This window comes from Esox lucius, chromosome 9, assembly GCF_011004845.1.
Source record: "Esox lucius isolate fEsoLuc1 chromosome 9, fEsoLuc1.pri, whole genome shotgun sequence".
In the NCBI taxonomy this organism is placed as follows: domain Eukaryota; kingdom Metazoa; phylum Chordata; class Actinopteri; order Esociformes; family Esocidae; genus Esox; species Esox lucius.
The window spans coordinates 23,558,046-23,579,525 of record NC_047577.1 but is presented as its reverse complement, the minus strand read 5'-3'; the positions used below and the strand labels follow the sequence as shown (position 1 = coordinate 23,579,525).

General features: G+C 41.8%; 2 long non-coding RNA genes across 2 annotated transcripts; one reads left to right on the top strand and one right to left on the bottom strand.

The window, feature by feature from the left end:
• Nucleotides 1–906: 906 nt before the first annotated feature.
• LOC109615565 lies at nucleotides 907–14,145 on the bottom strand. The gene is made up of 5 exons (XR_002196563.2): nucleotides 14,009–14,145; nucleotides 10,623–10,716; nucleotides 10,469–10,510; nucleotides 6,369–6,433; nucleotides 907–2,134 (listed from the first exon to the last, which is right to left on the bottom strand). It is a non-coding gene; the product is annotated as an uncharacterized LOC109615565 (long non-coding RNA).
• Nucleotides 3,834–5,168, top strand: LOC105009623. The gene is made up of 3 exons (XR_827827.3): nucleotides 3,834–3,874; nucleotides 4,112–4,183; nucleotides 4,976–5,168. It is a non-coding gene; the product is annotated as an uncharacterized LOC105009623 (long non-coding RNA).
• Nucleotides 14,146–21,480: the final 7,335 nt, after the last annotated feature.

The window sequence follows — 21,480 nt, the reverse complement described above, 5'->3', positions numbered from 1 at the left end:
GGGACCGGAACACCTTCCCAGGAAGGCATTTCGGAGGCATCCGAAACAGATGCCCAAGCCACCTCTCGATGTGGAGGAGCAGCGGCTCTACTCTGAGCTCCTCCCGGGTGACCGAGCTTCTCACCCTATCTCTAAGGGATCGCCCAGCCACCCTGCGGAGAAAGCTCATTTCGGCCACCTGTATCCGGGATCTTGTCCTTTCGGTCATGAACCAAAGCTCATGACCATAGGTGAGAGTAGGAACGTAGATTGACTGGTAAATCGAGAGCTTCGCCTTACGGCTCAGCTCTTTCTTCACCACGACAGACCGATACATCGACTGCATTACTGCAGAAGCTGCACCGATCCGTCTGTCAATCTCCCGTTCCATCCTTCCCTCACTCGTGAACAAGACCCCTAGATACTTAAACTCCTCCACTTGAGGCAGGCACTCTCCACCAACCTGAAGTGGGCAAGCCACCCTTTTCCGACTGAGGACCATGGCCTCGGATTTGGAGGTATTCGGATTTATGAAATATTATTAATATGAAATCCAGAGACACTGACAGCGACTTCCCGAATGATACACTCCACCCACACACACACCTGGACAGTGAGCTCTCATCATGATATGTACATCTTGACCCGGGGGTCATCATGAGTGGCCTCCTCAATATAGTATCATCCTGTACCTAGACAGTTATGACCCTAGAATTAATGACTGTGTTAAGTTCATTGGAAGTATGACCCAAAAATTAACCATTAGGTTGTCATGAGTTAGTTTTAATTAAGAACACTTAGGAAGAAACAGAGAACAAAGAAGAGGGCCCACATCTCAGGGGACTCTCAAAAGGATGGTCAGATGGCGTTATGGATAAAGGTTTTTGTATAAAAGCCATGGTCCCGCACATAGAATTTGGGTGTATCTGCAGAAGGGCCTGGCTTTGATGTCTGTCATTCTTGTATGATTTTCATTAAAGTCTATTGGATTAACAAGTTCCTGAGTTCAAGTGCTTTTTGTTTTAGTCATTGTGGACTTGGTTTTCCACGACAATTCACCTTCAGATAATAAAATGGTTCTTGGTAGGAACCTTTATATAATCTTGTAATGGTCAGGGTGAGCCCAAGAGTTGCCTGTTTTTTGTTTCTGATTATCAGTTTTTTACATTAGTCAAGTTGTGGGAACTATAGTCAATTTACATTGTAGGAAGAAATGCAGTTGGGTTATTTTCAAAGCTGTTTAGTTGACCAGTCCTAAATAAAGTATACTTTTTCCCGGTATTTTAAGCTTAACTCAATTTCATTTCGCAAATATTTATTGACCAATCACAACCTCTGAGTTTGTATAGACCTGTAGCCTGTGTCAATTTATATAGACTATAAATCGCTCATCCATAGTGACGGGAAGTTCGTCTTTACTGAATTAAATCTTTAAAGAACAAATCTTTCGACTCATTTCGTTCATTTGAGTCAGGTTGTGATCAGTTTAATCAAGTCCTGACAGTTACAGTATTACCAATAGACATGCACATAACCGTCATGATGTTGGAGGTAGGACACAAGCGCAGGGAGAACGGAGGACATATATTAAATGAAACATACTGGACAGGAACGAAACCGAATAGGCTACTTTATAAAAGGACTAAGAAAGAAACAAACTAAAACAGAACCACGTGACATTGGGGTATAACAAAGACCGGCAGGATGCAATGGGGAAGCAGGATCTTAAGTAGGGTCCCCGATCAGGGAAAACAGGTGTCCATGATGAAGTGAGGAAGATGGCGTTGGTTTCACGGCTGACTGAATGTCACAATAATATAATCACTTGACAGCTGAATAACAGCCTACTGTCCTTATATTTATTGTAGCTAACGTTTCTTACTTTGGAACATTAAGGATGATAATAAATGATATACTCGGAGATGAAAAAGATTGAAAGATATTTCCTCATTAGTCGTTCGCCTTCCACCGTTCCTTCAGGTGATCCAAAGTGCCGAAAGATCCGTGGATCATCGTTCCTTCCGGTGAACGAGATTCGAATATCCGTGGATCATCGTTCATTTCATTCATCGTTCCTTCCGGGGAACAAGATTTGGAGAGACGAAAGAGCCACCATAGATAATAGAACAGTAGATGGGCTGATGTCATAGAGCCCCTATAAAACAGAATGGAGCAATGTGACAGCCATCTTACCTGGGACCTGTTCTAAACAATTGTTGAAGTATATGAATATATGCTTGTTTATGTTTAGATAACAAAAGATCATTTGTTTATCCATACACAGGAAGTCACGTTAATTCAAAGAGTTTTGAGTATGTAACATCATGAACAATTAGATTATCAAATGCTGCAATAAATAATTGAATAACTCTCTCCCTTAAGGACTGGGTACACGATCATTATTTCAAACAGCTACATTTCCTTAGTTATATATAAATAGCCACTGTCATGCATAGCATAATACATGAAATTACTGTACTTTTTAGAATATTAACAAACAGATCCAACTGAAATTGTTTTCAATCATTTCTTAATTTAAGAGTATAAAATGGCTATGGTCTAATGTTGGAAGATACAGGATAGCACTTTGCAGGGCGAATGTATATTTCTTTATTTCCAAAGATAATTAACTGTGGTTTTAAATTATAATACATGTATGTATTGTATATACATATAAATATTATCATTTCATTTCATTGTGGAAATCACTTTTAGTAACAGTACGCTTAACGGAGCAAGCTAGCTCACAGAATTTGGTATGCTAACAGCAGCATTGTAATCGAAGGACAAAAATAACAAGGCTACTTTTTTGTGGACAAAGGCTACCCAACATTGCCATCTGCTGATTATATGCAGTAATTACGTTATTTCACTTATGTTGTGTGTAACATGCTGTAGCAAGCTTGCTTTGCTATAGCAAGCTAGCTGAGACCATTTAAATTTAAAAAACAAATAGAATTCTGATATTGTAAATGTACATAGCTCAACAGCTAAAGTCAGGCTGGATTAGCTTTCTTGTTCATTGAAAACAGTTGATTAAAAAACATGTTCACATAAGTATTAGGGGTGTAACGATCCATATACTACATCGATGTATTGATTTATATTCCTATGATCCAACTACATCGATCTGTGCTCAGCAAGTTGGCCTTCCGGACGACATATATCGATCTAACATCGTTTTAAAATGTAATCAATCGATTGTATCGATACTAGGAAATAACCCATTGGATTTAAGCACGTCAGACTTTATAGGAATGTTTTTTCTTAGCACTTTTAATGATAAAGGCGATAAACGTTACTCGATTCAGTCTGCCTATCAGTGACGTCATCACACCGGGCCAGCAGCAGCGCAAAGACAACAAAACATAGCATGGCAGATAGCAGAGGAGAAGCCGACGAGCGAGAAATTATCAAGCCACCATTGCGGTCCAGTGTGTGGAAAGTGTTGGTTGCACTTCATTTTTGATATTAATACTGTATTTGTATTATTTCTATGTTGAAAAACAACAGCAAAAGTAGCAGGTAAAAATCTACTGTTAATTCAACCTGAAGAGATGTTGGTTGCACTTTATTTTTGATAGTAATATATTAGTATTTTTATGTTGAAAAACAAAAGCACAAGTAGCAGGTAAACCTACTATTGAAATGTTGGTTGCACTTACTGTACTTTTATTCAAAATGTATTGAATATTGAAAATGAGAGCAGAACATTTTAACTTCCTGTTAATTCAACCTAAAGTGTTGGTTGCACTTTATTCAAATAAAATGTGAATGCATTTGCCATTAATTGTTGTTTACTTGTTTGTTTATATCCATAATTAATTGATACCTGATTCCCTTACAAGAAACAACAGGAATCTAGGAAACTTCACCTGCACTGTCCAGTATCCAGGTATTTATTTCAGTCAAACGGGTTGAATTTTTGGCTGAAAAGATACTGAATCGTTTCGGATCGTATCGTTCTAAATGAACCATTATCGGCCTTGAATCGTATCGACAACCACGATTCTAATCGTGGTTAAAATGAATTGTTACACCCCTATTAAGTATGCTATCATACATTTCTACATTATTGCTGATGCGTGAACAATGTTTCCCACTTCCTTTGTATCGTTCATCTTTTTTCTAGGACAAATTACTGCTGCACAAAATACCACCATGACTAGTGTTAAGTGGATTGACTTTTCCGAACTGGTCCCAGGTAAGATGGCGGAGCTATTAAAATGTTAGATATAACTATATGTCCCATCTATGCTTTATATCTATGCATGGATCATCGTTCATCGTTCCTTCCAGTGAATGAGATTCAAAGATCCAAAAGAGCCATGGTTCATCGTTCATCGTTCCTTCCAGTGAATGAGATTTGAAGATCCGAAAGAGCCATGGATCACCTTTCATTTTGTTCATCGTTCATTCCAGTGAACAAGATTAGAATATCCAAAGATAGTACTGAGATTAATCATGATTCACCAAAAAGATTTGTTCAAAAATAACTAATTGTTTGAAAACAACCCATGACTAGGGATGGGAAACCAAGGCTTTCTGAACCACTGAGGCTCCTTTCGAAATATGCTTCATTGCTCAAAGCTTTCCAACAATGTACAGCAGGGATATTCTACATTTAGAATTTGGCAGATACATTTGCAGCAGTGAACTGGGTTGCAGAGCGTTTGAAGCCCTGGGGACCTACCTAATCGCCAAGTCAAGTGCAGTAGTGATTTTAGAACATTGGTGATTCTTTTGCCAGTTGCATCTAATCTCGTTGCAAATAATTGATCTAAACTGGCTGTCAGATGTATCTTTGTTCTGAACATTTGAACTTTAGAATTTATTATTTTGCAATCAAATACGACAGATGCTCTCAAGATATCCTATGACAATATCATTGATAGTTTTGCAGCAAGGAAATTGAGGCGTGTCCAGTTTCAAGACAGAAACTGCCCTTCATCTGCTGTAATAGCACATTGAATACAATTTTGAATTTAATCTACAGGTGCCATGTCTCCCTGTTCGTCGCCGCCAGCTCCCCCTGCTGCCCAGTGTTCGCTACAGCCCCCCGAGCTCGCAGAGGACTGGCCGCCGACAAGGACTGGCCTCCCCGTCCCGCAGGAGATTAAGTTGCTGAGATAAAGTTGGCAACAAAGCGTTTGTAATGGAACTAAAGTGTACTGTCGTACAAAGATTATTATAGATGGCTAGCTAATAGCTATACATCCTACTGAAATCAATGACTCCAATCACTCCATGGCTGGTTCCTTTTTTGGAAAACAGTAACAGCATAAAATGGTCACGTAATACAATTATTCTCACAAATAAATGAAAATCATGGTATTTCAGATATGTATTGTGGAAAGGAGTGGAAAAGCATTTATGAGATATAGAATTTGGAATGTCTGAGAAAGGAATCAAACTGGGATCACAATATTGAAGGACCAGGATGTTCCCACTACACCACAGAGCCAGCTGGCTGACTGAATAGTCTCATCGGGTTGGGATCTATAATACTCAAAATAGCACACACATGCATATTTTGAAAATCCACCAGAAACATTTACAATAATATAACTTTTAAAGACAATGGTCCAGTTGTCCTTTACACCAATTGTCATCCAAATCCATTCAGCTGTTTCGGAGGAAATTGTTTAAGTGTGTTTTTATCAATGGCAAAATTGTGAGGTGCTTCGGACCTTGGCCATATACAATCAGTCAAAGTTTGGAGCGTTTTGAACCAGAGGGGGGACCGAGCTATGGTCCTCTGAAAATGGCCCTGGAGAATAATAATAATAATAATAAAACGTACAAACATAAAAGGGTTCCAGCAACTTCGTTGCTTGGCCCCCTAATAAGCCTTTCCTACAAACCAACACAATTGATCTGTCATATTATATATCCTCTTTTCAAGGTCATATAATCTGCCCACCTGGTCCCACGTCTGGGAGTTGTAACAAATTCTTGGGTTTCTCATAAGTTGCTTATTCCTAGGGTAGGTAGCAATTCATTACAAATGTATTTACTTAGTATTAACAAATCAGATTATTTTTTACATAATTGCTTGTAGTGTAATTACATTATCCAGAGCTTATTTCAGGGGTCAACTCTTACCCTATGAGGTCCGGAGACTGCTAGTTTTCTGTTTTACCATTTAATACACCCACCTGGTGTCCTAGGTCTAAATAAGTCCTTAATTAGAGGGTTTCAATGATAAAATGGTGTGGAACTGGTTTTGAGATTCAAATTTTAATACTTCAGGCCTACTTTGTCACAGTTCTGAATATTTTGAGATTCATTCTTTTTAGGTTTGAGATCACAAAAGTAAATTTAAGGTTAGCAATTAGTACAACATTTCTTACAAATTAACATAGAATGAAATACAGTGAACTACCTACCCACAATGAAAGAGAATACTGTTACTTTCTGTGTCTTCATTTTGGACAGTTGATGCAGTTGTTTCCTGTATAGGAAGAAAAACAGAATTTGATTGACACATCTTAAGAATCTAGGGGCGTTGTTAAACAGTGTTTCTTTTACAATTTGAGGCTGTATTGTATCTGGCTGTATTATTCATTAACATGGTGTTTTTGCAGAATTGCCACTGACTGGTTGTTGTTTTTTTGATTGCACCATTGACTGAACTCCGCAGACACTGGGCTACTACATCTGGCACCCACAATCACAGCATGGTCAAAGTCGCTTACTTCGCAAGTTATTGGATAATTATTTAATATGCTTTAGAAAATTGTTACACAACCAAGTGAAATTACATGTTCAAATAAACATAACCATTGCATTATACATTTTCTGCATCACTGCAATCATGTTACTTCATAACATTTAATGTTTTCAGACAGTCTATTCACTCTGTAATATTTAAATGCTGTGACAGGGGAAGGTGAAGGTGTTCATTAAAAGTGGATGAGTATTCATAAATAACCCATTATAATTAAGTATGTTCAACTTACAAGTCTTGTCTCTGTAGACTTTAAAACAAAAATCCTTAGAAGCAAAGTGAGAATTGGCAAGTTTAAGATGGGTCATGTTAATGTAATTCTTTATGACAGCACATGTCATGGCTATGTTATGTTATTGTATACTTAAGATGACAGGTGAATTACTACACTTAATATCTTCTCAAATGCAACTATTATGTAAGCCTGCGTAATCCTTTTACAAGTATTGCACATCCATCATGTTACAATTACTGTTACTTCCTAAAACATGTCAGCAGTCCTACACACATTTTGTTATAAGTGTAGCTTATCTAGTGGGTGAATGATCACATACAGACTCACCTAAAGGATTATTAGGAACACCATACTAATACTGTGTTTGTCCCCCTTTTGCCTTAATTCTACGTGGCATTGATTCAACAAGGTGCTGAAAGCATTCTTTAGAAATGTTGGCCCATATTGATAGGATAGCATCTTGCAGTTGATGGAGATTTGTGGGATGCACATCCAGGGCACGAAGCTCCCGTTCCACCACATCCCAAAGATGCTCTATTGGGTTGAGATCTGGTGACTGTGGGGGCCATTTCAGTACAGTGAACTCACTGTCATGTTCAAGAAACCCATTTGAAATGATTCGAGCTTAGTGACATGGTGCATTATCCTGCTGGTAGTAGCCATCAGAGGATGGGTACATGGTGGTCATAAAGGGATGGACATGGTCAGAAACAATGCTCAGGTAGGCCGTGGCATTTAAATGATGCCCAATTGGCACTAAGGGGCCTAAAGTGTGCCACGAAAACATCCCCCACACCCTTACACCACCACTACCAGCCTGCACAGTGGTAACAAGGCATGATGGATCCATGTTCTCATTCTTTTTTTTATGCCAAATTCGTACTCTACCATCTGAATGTCTCAACAGAAATCGAGACTAATCAGACCAGGCAACATTCTTCCAGTCTTCAACTGTCCAATTTTGGTGAGCTCCTACAAATAGGAAAAGGAGGCTACAATTTGCACGAGCTCACCAAAATTGGACATGCCTTGTTACCACTGTGCAGGCTGGTGGTGGTGGTGTAATGGTGTGGGGGATGTTTTCTTGGCACACTCGACCATGCAGCTAATTTTTGTTCAAGTAGCATGGTATTATGCTCCTTGAAACAACCACACTGTTCCAGAGCAGCCTGTATTTCTCCTGAGGTTACCTATGGGTTATTCTTTGTATCCCGAACAATTCTTATGGCAGTTTTGGCTGAAATCTTTCTTGGTCTACCTGACCTTTGCTTGGTATCAAGAGATCCCCACATTTTCCACTTCTTAATAAGTGATTGAACAGTACTGACTGGCATTTGCAAGGCTTTTGATATCTTTTAATATCCATTCCCATCTTTGTAAAGTTATCATTACCTTGTTGTGCAGGTCTTTTGACAGTTCTTGTCTGCTCCTCATGGCTCAGTATCTAGCTAACAAACTCATTGACTATTTATACACAGACACTATTTGCTATTTAAAAAGCCACAGGAGTGCAAATGCACCTTTAGTTGCCATTTTCACCTGTGTGTGTCACCTTGTGTGTCTGTAACAAGACCAAACATTCAAGGGTATGTAAACTTTGGATCAGGGCCATTTGCGTGATTTCCATTCTCATTATGATTTAAAAAAGATCCAAACAACTGTGATAATAAGTGGCTTCAAATGACCACTATATATAATACATGATCAGTCATATTTTGAAAATCAGTGCCAAAATCTCACAATTTCTGCCAGGGTATGCAAACGTATGAGTTTAACTGTGTGTGTGTGTGTGTGTGTGTGTGTGTGTATATACATACAGTGGGGAGAACAAGTATTTGATACACTGCCGATTTTGCAGGTTTTCTTACTTAGAAAGCATGTAGAGGTCTGTAATTTTTATCATAGGTACTCTTCAACTGTGAGAGATGGAATCAAAAATAATAATCCAGAAAATCACATTGTATGATTTTTAAATAATTAATTAGCATTTTATTGCATGATATAAGAAGTTGATCACCTACCAACCAGTAAGAATTCTGGCTCTCACAGACCTGTTAGTCTTTTTCAAGAAGCCTTCCTGTTCTCCACTTATTATCTGTATTAACTGCACCTGTTTAAACTTGTTACCTGTATAAAAGACACCTGTCCACACACTCAGTCAAACAGACATCTCCACAATGGCCAAGACCAGAGAGCTGTGTAAGGACTTCAGGGATAAAATTGTAGACTTGCACAAGGCTGGGATGGGATACAGGACAATAGGCAAGCAGCTTGGTGAGAAGGCAACAACTGTTGGCGCAATTGTTAGAAAATGGAAGAAGTTCAAGATGACGGTCTCCCTCGGTCTGGGGCTCCATGCAAGATCTCACCTCGTTGGGCATCAATGATCATGAGGAAGGTGAGGGATCAGCCCAGAACTACACGGCAGGACCTGGTCAATGACCTGAAGAGAGCTGGGATCACAGTCTCAAAGAAAACCATTAGTAACACACTACGCATTCATGGATTAAAATTCTGCAGCGCACGCAAGGTCCCCCTGCTCAAGCCAGTGCATGTCCAGGCCCGTCTGAAGTTTGCCAATGACCATCTGGATGATCCAGAGGAGGAATGGGAGAAGGTCATGTGGTCTGATGAGACAAAAATAGAGCTTTTTGGTCTAAACTCCACTCGCCGTGTTTGGAGAAAGAAGAAGGATGAGTACAACCCCAAGAACACCATCCCAACCATGAAGCATGGAGGGGGAAAAATCCTTCTTTGGCGATGCTTTTCTGCAAAGGGGACAGGACAACTGCACCGTATTGAGGGGAGGATGGATGGGGCCATGTATCGCGAGATCTTGGCCAACAACCTCCTTCCCTCTGTATGAGCATTGAAGATGGGTCGTGGCTGGGTCTTCCAGCATGACAACAACCTGAAACACACAGCCAGGGCAACTAAGGAGTGGCTCCGTAAGAAGCATCTCAAGGTCCTGGAGTGGCCTAGCCAGTCTCCAGACCTGAACCCAATAGAAAGTCTTTGGAGGGAGCTGAAAGTCTGTATTGCACAGTGACAGCCCTGAAACCTGAAGGATCTGGAGTAGGTCTGTATGGAGGAATGGGCCCGAAATCCCTGCTGCAGTGTTTGCATACCTGGTCAAGAACTACAGGAAACATATGATCTCTGTAATTGCAAACAAAGGTTTCTGTACCAAATATTAAGTTCTGCTTTTCTGATGTATCAAATACTTATGTCATGCAATAAAATGCAAATTAATTACTTAAAAATCATACAATGTGATTTTCTGGATTTTTGTTTTATTTTCTGTCACTCACAGTTGAAGAGTACCTATGATAAAAATTACAGACTTCTACATGCTTTGTAAGTGGGAAAACCTGCAAAATCGGCAGTGAGTATATATATATATATATATATATATATATATATATATATATATATATATAGAGAGAGAGAGAGAGAGAGAGAGAGAGAGAGAGAGAGGATTTAGATTTCCCATTGAAATATTCCTTATTAAGATCATTACTTACCTACAGAAATCACTGACAACGTCCTTTTTTCTCCAGATTGATCTCCAAATTGAAAAAATACTTGATTAATAACAATAAACAATCACAATATCCAGCTTCTATGTACCCTAATATACAATATTCTATAGATTTATGTGAGCAATTACAAACTTACTGTTTAACTGCTCACATGTATACTGTCGTGATGTATATCCAGTTTCTAGTAGTTGTTCCTTGGTAATGTTCTGACGCCAGAATTTGGTAAATGTCTTTCAGGTGACGTTAATAGTTTGGGAGGAACCAAAGAAAATATTATAAACATAATAGAAAAATGGGTGGGACAATGAATAGGCAGGTAATTGCATGTTTGAGTTATGTACAACAATACGTCTTCTTTTTTCTTTTTTTTTACCAAAAGCCAGTTTGGCAGGGTCTGACAAATTTTTGGGGGGGGAGGAACAAAAGATAATAAAAGTGAAGCAACAAAATATGTCTAGGTGAGTGTAAGGGTGTAAAATTAATATGTATAATAATTATAATTATAGTGGTTTGGTTGCCCCAAACGTATTAAAAGGCTTTCAAGATGTGTGACTGTGGCTTGGATTCAATCAGATCAAGTTTTATCCAGCATTAGATATCCTCCACATTGCAGGTGTTTTGGCAGAGATGGAGATTGAATGGTGGAATGAACTGACATTTTTGTTGGCAGCTGCTGTTGTCTCACAAACCACTCCCCACTGTATTAGACATTTGAAATAGTGCTAGAAAGCTTAGGTTGTCATGTTTAAAATAGCAATCCAGTTTTAAATGAAGCACTACAGTATAAATTATACAAAAAAAGTCTATATATTTTAGGTGAATCTGCAAATGGGATATTTATAGGATTTTTGTGTATGTTTGATTTTGTGAAACTGTGACTAATGCTTATTTGCTAATATAGCTTTCTCTGATTGGAGTGGAATTGGGCTGGCATCGAGAAATATCTCATATAGAAAGTCAAAATGTATCTTCATGAAGAAATAGCTTGTTGAACACAAACACGTACAAAGTTTTGTTATTCCTAAATACAAGACAGTAGTGGAGCTGGACTTGCCCAAGATATGAGTTCTCATTGGTCTGCCATGTTTCTCGTTATAGGATGCCTCCTATAGGTTACATCCTATGGACCGTAGCCTAATTTTTATATTATGGATAACTAGTGATGGAGAGATGCAAAACTTCCAGAATTTAGCTGGTGCTGTTGATAGAGGCCAGTGGGACCTCTACAAACCACAGAGGACCCATTACATTATACACAGCAAGCATCCATCTATTGCATTTATATGAGTCCAGCCACGTTTTCAGATATGATATAATATACCATTCAAAGCTTTGGACACACCTACTCATTCAAGGTTATTTCAGGTAGCAACCACAAAAATGTTAAACAGAACAATTTAATATTGCAGATTCACCCTACAAAGTAGCCACTCTTTGCCTTGATGACAGCTTTGCACAGTCCTAGCATTCTCTCAACTAGCTTCATGAGGTAGTCACCTTTAATTAATTTCAATTAACAGGTGTGCGTCATGAAGCAGGTTAAGAAAAGAATGTGCTGTCATCAGTGTTGCCACAGTCAAAGCAGGCAGCCAATGTTATAGAGGCTAGTACTGAAGTAACATTCATGGATTAGTAATAATATTAATCAATCATTTACTTAATTAAGTCACATCATAAAAGCACAAGTAGACTATTCTTCAGCAATGGACTCGCCAACAAACCAACATAAAATAGACCATATGGTTTAAAACATTAAAATAAACCATATTATGGAGAAGATAGCTGACTAACTATGGATTTAAATTTTTGTATTTGCACTAAAGGAAAATGTAACATGGAGAAAGTGACAGATTACCCCAATGCTTGCTGGTAAAAAATAATTGATATATATTTTTGCCACTGAACAAAAAAAATAAAAAATCTGCTAATAAAATGCCAGTGTTTGTACTCCAATTTAGCAAGCAAGTGTAATTATACAGCACAATTTAATGTGCTTTACAAAAAAAAAAATATATATATATATATATACAATAGCATAAAAACAAACACTCAAATGAACACATTAAAACAACATAATCATAATAAAACATAGAATAAGAAAATAGAATAGAAATGGGATAAAAACATAGGAAGCCATAAAAGCTGTAAGGCTAAACAATGCTCAGTCATAGGCATGTGAAAAGAGTATATGTTTGGGGCATGTCTAAGATCTGGCAGTTTATTCCAGTTGTGTGGAGCATAACTGCTAAATGCAGCTTGACCATGTTTAGTTCTTCAAACATATCAGAAATGTATTTGGGGCCAAATTTAACCATGGCTAGGACTTCAATTTAGCAAGAAGTGTCTTGCATTCGTATGTAATTGCTGCTCCTGTGCAACTTTGACAAGGGCCAATTTGTTGTTGCCAGATGACTGAGTCAGAGTATCTCTGAAACCGCAAGGTTGGGGGTGCTCCCATTCAGCAGTTGTGAGTACCTACCGACAGTGGTTCGAGGAGGGACAAATATCAAACTGGCGTTGGTGTTGGGTGCTCAAGGCTCATTGATGTGTGTGGGCATCCCATCTGGTCCGAACCACCAGAAGGTCAACAAGTCACAGACAATTTGAATGATGGTTACGGGAGGAATGTGTCACAACACACAGTACACACACCTTGCTGTGCGTGGGGCTATGTAAGTCGCAAACCAGCCAGAATGCCCATGATGACCTCTGTCCACTGTCAAAAGTGGCTACAATGGGCATGCAAGTGTCGGAACTGGACCTTGGATCAGGGGAAAAGCTACCTTGCTTCAATGAGTCATTTTATTTTACATCACATAGACGGCCATCTACGCATGCGCCGTTTTCCTGGGGAAGTAATGCCACCAGGATGCACTGTGGGAAGACGACAAGCCAGTGGATGGAGTGTGATGCTCTGGGCAATGTTCTGCTGGGAAAGCCTGGGTTTGGGCATTCATATGGCTGTCTATTTGACACGTGTCACCAAACAAAATGTTGTTGCAGACCAGGTACACCCCTTCATGGCAATGATATTCCCTGATGGCATTGGCTTCTTTCAGCAGGGTAATGTCATCTGCCACACTGCACACATTGTTCAGGGAATGGTTTGAGGACAATGATGAAGAGTTTAAGGTGTTGCCCTGTCCTCCAAATTCCCCAAATCTGAATCCGTTTCAGCATCTCTGGGATATGCTGGACCAACAGGTCCAATCCACGGTGGCTCTACCACACATCTGACACTCGCTTTTACAGTAAGACATTGCCAGCAAGTAACTTGCCAGCGGCCCACCCGCCGCCCGCTAGCTTTTTGGCGGGATGCCTTTTTATTTATAGTGTGCGTCATGGACGGTCTTTGGATTAGTGTTCCGCCTCCTCTTTCTTGTCCCGTCATCATCTGTTGTTTCCACGCTGGAACCATTTTACACACGTGCGGTCTCCCATGTATCTTGGAAAAATTAAGGTTGGGTAAGCAAACAAATGTATCTTTACATTTTCAAAATGTTATTACATTTTCAAATGTACCTGCATGCTTGATGAGTTTATAAGGGACGGTGAACAACTTGTTGTGGTTGAAGAACTTCCTGCTGGTAATGGTGTGTGGTGGCTAATAGCAAAGTCCCCCTTTGAGCCACAGGCATGGAACTACTGCCACACAGTCATCCTCCTCCTGGAACAAAACTAGAGAAAATGTCATGATCTGAAAGTGATCTGAAAGCAAAGAAAAGAGGTGTAGAAAAAGGCCAGCTGCAAGTATTACAGCAGCATGAGACACACAGACTAGACCTCATGGTTAAAGACTTGGCTCTGTCTGATCATTTCGGTGTCTTTTTTTACCCCAACAGTTCCAGTAAACTCTGTTTCTGTTAAAAAAAAGGTACATTAATGAGAGTACCAATGCTCAGTTTATTGAAGCCATAGCTATCGCTCCAACAATAAGTCAGTTGATGTACTCCTGGATAAATTTTATGCCAAAATATTGAATGTCATGGATCGTGTTGCACCGGTAAAGGTAAAGAAAACAATGAGGAAACAGAAAACACCAGGGAGAACCACCATAATGGTTAGCGCCCTGAAAAGAGAATGTATAAACAAAGCCTTGGTAGCTTCAAGAATGAGTTACGCTGGGCCAGACAGCAACATTTATCGGGAATGATCAACAAAAATATCAACAATATTGTCAGGGTTGGTGTGGTAGTGGAGAGGAAGGAACCTGGCAGAGTGGCAGTCGATGTTTGTGAAATGTTATCAAAATAACACAGAGCACTTGAACACACTAAACGAAAACAAAAGGGTACAAACCAAAATGAAACACCACATACATGAACGCAAATGGAGACATGGAACAATGACCGACAAATAAGGGGAGCAGAGGAGCAACATTGAAACACATACTGATGACTTAATTAGGACCTGGTGTGAGTGACAGTTGGAGACAAGACAAATGAAGGAGTCCGGGGTGAGTTCATGAACCATGGGAAACCGGGAAAAGCGGGAGATGACGGAGCTGTCCGTCACCTTACCGTCACAAATACCCGCACTCTATTTGCCATGGTCGACAAGCTTACAAACCCAATAAAGCAGATAGCATCAGAACTCATGTCCACTGAGAAATGTAATGAATTTGCATGTTTCTTTAGTGAAAAAATTAGACGGAACATCAGAACTACACAGTCTAACAAGGACTCTGTACCATTACCACGACCACCAAGACATAACTTGGTTTTTATGTCACATTTATACAATTGAACAAAATCCCTAGAAGAAACAGTTGGAAATCTTAAAGCTTCCACTTGCTGTCTCGACACACTGCCATCAGACTTAAAAAAAAAATAAAAAACTCTATAACAATGGACATACAGCAAATTGTTAATAGCTCTCTGCAATCAGACATTTTCCCAACGTCTCTAAAAACAGCTGCCATTAAGCCCCTATTAAAAAAGAGAACACTGGATGTATCTATAATGAACAACTATAGACCAGTATCAAATCTCCCTTTTATAGCCAAGATCACTGAGAAGGTGGTCTTCAATCAACTCAGCAATTTTGTGACCTCAAGTGGTCTCTTAGAAAATTTACAGGCAGGTTTCCGACCTCACCACATTACTGAAACGGCCCTGATTAAAGTTTTAAATTATATATGGCTGAAAACTGATTCTGATAAAATAACAGTTCTGGTTCTATCTCAGTGCAGCATTTGACACTGTAGATCATAGAACACTTATAGATAGGATGGAAAATTGGGTAGGACTTGATTGGTTCAGATTTTATCTAGATGGCCGGAGTTACTTTGTCACCATTGGTAATCATAAATCTGATAGGGTGGCTATGACATGTGGAGTTCCACAGGGATCAGTTCTCGGACCGCTTCTGTTCAATCTCTATATGCTACCTCTGGGCCAAATTCTACAAAACAACAGCATTAACAATCATAGCTATGCCGATTATACTTTTAGTTTATAAATCTCTGAATGGTTTAGGACCCGAATACATTTCTGAAATGTTTGAAGAATATAAACTGAGCAGGGCTCTTAGATCCATGAACACAGAGCCCAGAGTCCAAACTAAACATGGAGAAACTGCGTTTAGCACTTATGCTGTACAAAACTAAAATAAACTACGAAAAGATCTTAGACGTGCCCCAAACGTATACATTTTTAAATCCATCTTAAAAACAGTCTATAGTAGCTAACTACAGACATTGTTACTGCCAAGAGTTAGCTATCGCACATGTGGATAATGTTAAACAAAGAAACACAATTTATGAGGAATAAGCACAACGTATTCTTACTTGTTGATACACTAAGAAACACAATTTAGCTTAGTTAGCTAACGTTACCATACCTGTTCAACTGTGGGTATGTGAAGAAGCACAAATGATCCGAACTTGAGGATAAACGAAGAAACACTAAATAGTAAGCTACCAAACTTGTGGACACACGAAGAGAATCAAGGGTTAGGTATAGCATCTCTGGCCAATGCTGGTTTTATTTACTTTATTTACCATGGCCACTTTTATTACTTGTTTTACCGCCTTTGGTTTAGAACTTCTGGTCAGCTACCAGTGACTTTGACTAAAGAATTTGAATACTAATAGAATATTAATAGAATACTAATAGAATATTGTGAACAGTCATTGTTTAATACGAAACCGTCATGATGTTCTTACTCAGTACTCTGTTTCGGGAGTTCATCAAATTGTAGTAAAATAAAAGCTCATGAATGTCATAATGTTGTACTGTTAACTTCAGAGCATATAGTTTATACGATACACCCTCTTTAAAAAGAGTTGTTCATTTTACTGAATGAGACTTAAAGAACAAAGTTGCTAAAATGATCCAGTTTTCCCATCACTACTTTGAAACGTCTTCTTGTCAGTATGAGCAAAGATGGCCCCTCCCATATTGTATTGGCCAACATGGCGATTGTCTCGCATTCGATTCGCATTCGCTACAGCGCCATCTATGGACACGGCTGTGTTTACACAGAACTGTCCCCCATGAAACATTAGTTCGGGAAAAAAAATGATGTTAGGCAATGGTGAGAGAACGCTATTTCTAACCTGTGTGTGTGTGTGTTGAAAACAAAACATGAAAATCTCTTAAGTGTTTACCACAGAGTTTATTTCAAGCATCTAGATTAAACAAAAAACAGCTATTATTGTTCACATGTCAACACAAAGGTGATCAAGTTGCTTAGCTGGCTACTTTACTCATCAATACATCCAACATGGGTCAAGAGTGATCAACTTGTGGGTGTGTGGGCTTACTTGAGAGCTCTTAAAAGGCTATCTAATGCCAAATAGGAACTGGTGTTGGTTTTACTTTCAAGGACATTTTCTAGTCCTTTACACAAGCAGTCTTAGTGCATAAGTCAAAGTCTATTTTATTTATAAACTACCAATGTTGACCAAAATTCTGTACACTAAGATTTAACAATATTAAAATAAAGTTCATACAAATAAAAAAAGAATAAAAAGGGTACAATTGATGTGGTCCCTATTTCAGGTATCAGTCAACAGTCTAGTAGCTAAATTCTCGAAGCTGCAAGGGTGAGGTCTCAAACTGTCACAATAGAAAGCCAACATATCCATCCTGGCAAGGAAGAGTATACTTCTTCAGAACATTAGTAGTTTTGGTGAAGTGAAGATATGATTATCCAGAAAGGTGAAAAATGTTAATCTTTGAAAATGTCAATGGATATGTGAAAAATCTGTTCTTTTTCTGAATCTCTTGTAGATTATGAATGTGTTGCCAACTTCATCAGTGACCACATTCTGCAAAACAGTGATGTCCATGCTTTGCAGCAAGACACAGTGGTCTCCTTTTGAATTTTTTACAATTAATTTCTCCTAGAATAATGTATAACTCCTAAAAATCCTGTACCACCGCTAGTCCATTAACAAGTGGTCCGTTGTTGTGCTCCCTCAGAGACCTTTTTATAGAATAGTTGGTTCTGTGCGGTTTCTTCTCTGACAGCCGATGAGCAACCTGCTCCAGGAGGCTTGCTTAGAAGCCTCTTCATTTTGTGGAAGCCTCTTCATTTTATTGTGAAAATTGTGGTTCGTATAACAGTTGATTATTTCAGTTTATTTCAGATCCACAGGAACAATCCCTTTCATAAAACAGAGTATAAGTCCAGAGAAAAACAGAGTAATGTCATAATTGTTCGGATCATACATTATTGCTTTCACCTCTTTATACCCCTCCTTGTCAGCTCCCAAAAATGTTCTCTCTAATGCTATAAGATACATACCAAAAGTGGTCATACTAATCAGAAAACAAGATAGAACCTTACATTGTCATGGCAAACAGTTCTAGTTAACAGACTTCCTGATTTAAGCTACCCCTAGTCCCTGTCCTACACAAACGGAAGAATACAGGCAACTTCACCTTGGAGCCAACAAAACAGGGCCATTGATAAGGTTCAAGACCTGGCGCCTTGGTTGTGGCCATAATCACTTCTAACAACAGGGCATGCTGACCTAGAAAAAATGGATAAATAAGGATATGGTAATAAATGTGGTTTGGTTTGATATGGTTTGAGGTATACCATCGTGGCAACTCCAGGTTAACTATGTGAATAATTTTACCTAAGCTTGGACTTGGGTGTGGTCAGTATATATGGGCGTCAGTAAATCAGTAAGTAAATGAGTCGGTTAGGTTTCAGATTTTGGAAAAAATGTTAAACATTGGGATGTCTCAAACTAAGTTTTATGCTAAACTGATCCTTGTGGAAAACAGCACACCTAGTGTAACAACTTGTCAAGGTGTAGTGTTGGAGGGAACCAGGCGCAGGCAGTACTCTCGTTCGTGGGATTTATTAAAACAACAAACAAACCAAACACGAACGGAAAAACAATACTAATGACTGAATGAAATAAAAGTGCGCAACATGCGTCTTAACAATTAACATTCAAACAGTACATTCAATAACACTCACCGATTAAATGCACACACAGCAACAATGACAGCGACAGCAACAATGATCCACCATGTGGGGAGCAGAGGGGAAACATATATACACATACAACGAGCTAGATTGGGACCTGGTGTGGAAGATGGGAAACATGTGACAGTCCGGGATGTGTTCGTGAGAATATGGGAACTTGTGGAAATATGGCACGGTGGCGCTGCTGCTCACCGCACCATGACAGTACCCCCCCCCCAAAGGCCCGGCCACCGGACGGGCCAAGACGAACCCCAGCCCAAGGGAGGGGGGGGGCGGGGCAGCACAGTACCCCCATCGGCACAAACCCGCCGAGGGGGCGGAACAGCCGAGACTAACCAGGGTGGCGGAGCCGTCGGGACGAGGCCGGGAGGCAGAAACCGGCCGAAGATCAGGAGCCGGCGGAGGGTCAGGAGCCGGGAGAGCCGACGGAGGGTCGGTGGCCGGCGGAGGGTCAGAGGCCGGGAGAGCCGACGGAGGGTCGGTGGCCGGCGGAGGGTCAGAGGCCGGGAGAGCCGACGGAGGGTCGGTGGCCGGCGGAGGGTCGGTGGCCGGCGGAGGGTCGGTGGCCGGAAGAGCCGACGGAGGGTCGGTAGCCGGAAGAGCCGACGGAGGGTCGGTAGCCGGAAGAGCCGACGGAGGGTCGGTAGCCGGAAGAGCCGACGGAGGGTCGGTAGCCGGAAGAGCCGACGGAGGGTCGGTAGCCGGAAGAGCCGACGGAGGGTCGGTAGCCGGAAGAGCCGACGGAGGGTCGGTAGCCGGAAGAGCCGACGGAGGGTCGGTAGCCGGAAGAGCCGACGGAGGGTCGGTAGCCGGAAGAGCCGACGGAGGGTCGGTAGCCGGAAGAGCCGAAGGAGGGTCGGTAGCCGGAAGAGCCGAAGGAGGGTCGGTAGCCGGAAGAGCCGAAGGAGGCGCCGGGGCGGCCGGGACAGGAGAGGGCGGGTGGCAGCCAAACCCCGGCAAGCTCAGGCGGTGCAGGCCACTCCTCCTCGGCCTCAGGCGGTGCAGGCCACTCCTCCTCGGCCTCAGGCGGTGCAGGCCACTCCTCCTCAAGCGGTGCAGCCCCTCTACCCCCAGGCGGTGCAGGCCACTCCTCCTCGGCCTCAGGCGGTGCAGGCCACTCCTCCTCGGCCTCAGGCGGTGCAGGCCACTCCTCCTCGGCCTCAGGCGGTGCAGGCCACTCCTCCTCGGCCTCAGGCGGTGCAGGCCACTCCTCCTCGGCCTCAGGCGGTGCAGGCCACTCCTCCTCGGCCTCAGGCGGTAAGGAGGCGCTGGCTGCTGCTCCAATGCAGCAGGGGGCGCTGACTGCCGCTGCTGGCAGGTAGGAGGCGCTGGCTGCTGCTCCAATGCAGCAGGGGGCGCTGGCTGCCGCTGCTGGCAGGAGGCGCTGGCTGCTGCTCCAATGCAGCAGGGGGCGCTGACTGCCGCTGCTGGCAGGTAGGAGGCGCTGGCTGCTGCTCCAATGCAGCAGGGGGCGCTGACTGCCGCTGCTGGCAGGTAGGAGGCGCTGGCTGCTGCTCCAAAGCAGCAGTGGGCAATCGGCGCCGTGGTGCAGGGACAGGGGCGGCGGAAGGCCGCGGAGCAGGAAGCGGTGTGCGCCTAATTGCCAGCCTACAGCCTGGCCAGCCTGCACAGGGTCGAGGAGGCACCGGACATAGAGGGGGCGCCGTCGGGACTTCCCCCGGGCACCCACTCAGCCCCCCCCCTAAAATTTTCCTGGGGGGACCTCGGACCAAGCGTTGGGCACCTCGCCCTCTTCTTCCTCCGGCCTCGTCTGCGTCCTGTCCTTCCTGCCTCCTGCATGTCCTGCAGGAGACCCTTCACCAGCTCCCCTTGCTCTTTGGTGAGGGGCTTGACCACTCCATACTGGTCCATGCCCCACAGCGGCACCCCGAACCCGTCTTGGGGCAACCCCCCAACACTGCTCCCCAAGGGGATCCTCCTCCACTCTCTCATAGACCGCTTCGTCGTCATCTGAGGAGAGGGAGTCAGACCCCCAATCGCCCCTCCAGGTATATACCCTCTCTGGAGGGACTGCCTGCTGGTTCCAGGTTTGGTGGATCATTCTGTAACAACTTGTCAAGGTGTAGTGTTGGAGGGAACCAGGCGCAGGCAGTACTCTCGTTCGTGGGATTTATTAAAACAACAAACAAACCAAACACGAACGGAAAAACAATACTAATGACTGAATGAAATAAAAGTGCGCAACATGCGTCTTAACAATTAACATTCAAACAGTACATTCAATAACACTCATCGATTAAATGCACGCACACAGCAACAATGACAGCGACAGCAACAATGATCCACCATGTGGGGAGCAGAGGGGAAACATATATACACATACAAACGAGCTAGATTGGGACCTGGTGTGGAAGATGGGAAACATGTGACAGTCCGGGATGTGTTCGTGAGAATATGGGAACTTGTGGAAATATGGCACGGTGGCGCTGCTGCTCACCGCACCATGACACCTAGAGCCAGTCGGCAGCTGATGCGCATGAGAAATACTAAAAGGGATATAACTACTATGATTAAAATGACTATAC